Source organism: Humulus lupulus, chromosome 6 (assembly GCF_963169125.1).
Source record: "Humulus lupulus chromosome 6, drHumLupu1.1, whole genome shotgun sequence".
Lineage (NCBI taxonomy): Eukaryota > Viridiplantae > Streptophyta > Magnoliopsida > Rosales > Cannabaceae > Humulus > Humulus lupulus.
This window is the reverse complement of record NC_084798.1, coordinates 52608065-52610561: the sequence shown is the minus strand read 5'-3', so window position 1 is coordinate 52610561 and position 2497 is coordinate 52608065.

Sequence of the window (2497 nt, the reverse complement as noted above, 5' to 3'; positions counted from 1 at the left end):
TTATGAAACCGCGACCTACATGGTGGACCACTGCTATAACGCCACCTCGAGGGACTTGCGGGAGATCGAGACGAGGAGCCTCGAGCATGTGACAGAGTCTTCACTGGGGATGACCCTCATGGTAAGTTTGCTTTAGCACTGGTTCTTTCTGTTGTGTTTTTTTGTCTATGGCACTTGCCTTATTATCTTTTTGTCTTGTAGGCGGCTTTGGCTCTCCACCGGAGCATATCTCGGTCCAAGGCCAGGATTGAAGAGATCTGGGGCGAGCACCAGGCTGCCCTCGCGTCCACTCGACAACAAGAGCAGGATGCCAAAGCTGCCTTGGCGACTGCCCGGGAAAGCGAGAAGGTCGCGCAGGCTGCCTCGGTTGCTGCGAAAGCCAACCTGGAGGCATCTTGGGCCAAGCTGCTGGAGGCCGAGGCTACTAAGGTCGCCTTGGACGCCGCAAAGGTTGAACTTAAAGAGGCCAAGGCCGCCCTTGTGGCGGAGAGGGCATCATCCAGCTCCTCCATGGAGTCCATGCTATACCATTACTGGGCCTTCAACCAGGATGGTGACTTTTCCTTCCTAGGGCCAGAGGTGTGGGAGTCCTTCTTGGAGAAGTTCAAAGCTCGCCTTCAACAAGAGGCGCCCTCTAAGACTGGGGAGACTTCCACTACAACCGAGCAGGATGCCGAGGGGGTGACTTCATCGGAGCGGCCTGGCAGGGCTTAGGATTTTCTGCTCCTTTTCCTCTTTATTTTATTTGTAACTTTATATTATGAGGTTTTTTATCCTCGAGACAATTGATTTCCTTAGATTTATTTTAATCTATTTATATATATATTTGTGGTTTAACTTTATTGTTGCTTCTCTTTAACGCATTTGGTGAGAACTTAGTTTTTGTTGGTGTTATGATTTACATCTTATGCTTTTTAGGAAAAGACATCTGTTAATCAATTTGAACCAACTTCTAAGTCTTAGGACCTGGTTGTATCCAGGACATTAATTTAAAAAACTTAGTTCGTGTTAATCCTTTATCGATATCTCGTGCTTTTTAAGAAAAACATCGATCAATCAATTTAAATCAACCTCTAAGTTTTAGGACCTGGTTGTATCCAGGACGTTAATTTTATAAACTTAGTTCACGTTAATCCGTTATCGATATCTCGTGCTTTTTAAGAAAAACATCGATCAATCAATTTGAACTAACCTCTAAGTTTTAGGACCTGGTTGTATCCAGGACATTAATTTTAAAAACTTAGTTCGTGTTAATCCTTTATCGATATCTCATGATTTTTAAGAAAAACATTGATCAATCAATTTGAACTAACTTCTAAGTTTTCGGACCTGGTTGTATCCAGGACATTAATTTTAAAAACTTAGTTCGTGTTAATCCTTTATCGATATCTCGTGCTTTTTAAGAAAAACATCGATCAATCAATTTGAACTAACTTCTAAGTTTTCGGACCTGGTTATATCCAGGATATATGCCCCCCAAGTAATCAGGAAAAGGTCTTTCGTGGTTACTTGACGTTACATCCACAAACATATACAATAATGCAAAAAGATTAACTCTTATTACTTAATAAACAAAAGATGGCTTTTCTAACTAAGCCTTACAAAGATATTATTGATAATATTTCTTTAAGTGTATAGCGCTCCAAGTCCGCGGGACTGCTTCTCCGTTAAGCCGAGCTAGCTTGTAGGTTCCTTCTTTCACGACCTCGGTTATTTGATAGGGCCCTTCCCAGTTTGGTCCCAACACTCCGTCCTTGGGATCCTTACTGGCTAGGAAGACTCTTCTAAGTACCAGGTCGCCAACGCTAAAGACGCGTTTATGGACCTTTGAATTGAAATAGCGAGTGACCTTTTGTTGATAATGCGCGAGCTGCAGCTGTGAATCTTCTCATTTTTCGTCAATTAGGTCGAGGGATGCGCAGAGCAATCCGTCATTCTGGTCTTGGTCTAATGCCTGGACTCTATGCGAGGCTACCTTTACTTCGACAGGAAGGACTGCCTCACTCCTGAAAGCTAGGGAGAAAGGAGTATGACCTGTCGACGTTCGATGTGAGGTCCGGTATGCCCACAGTACCTGGGGGAGCTGTTCGGACCAGACTCCTTTGGCTTCATCCAGTCTTTTCTTAAGGCTTGCCTTTAGCGTCTTATTGATAGCCTCGACCTGCCCATTGGCCTGGGGATAGGCCACGGAGGAGAAGCTTTTAACAATGTCGTTCCTCTCGCAGAATTCGGTGAAGAGGTTGCTATCGAACTGCGTTCCATTATCCGACACAATCTTCTTTGGCAGCCCGAACCGGCAGATAATACTCTTGACCACAAAGTCGAGGAATCTCTTTGAAGTGATCGTCGCCAGGGGCTCAGCTTCTGCCCACTTGGTGAAGTAGTCGATAGCCACCACCGCGTAGCAAACTCCTCCCTTTCCAGTAGGGAGGGCACCAACCAGGTCAATTCCCCAGATCGCGAATGGCCATGGGGACGAGATCATCTTCAGCTCGAC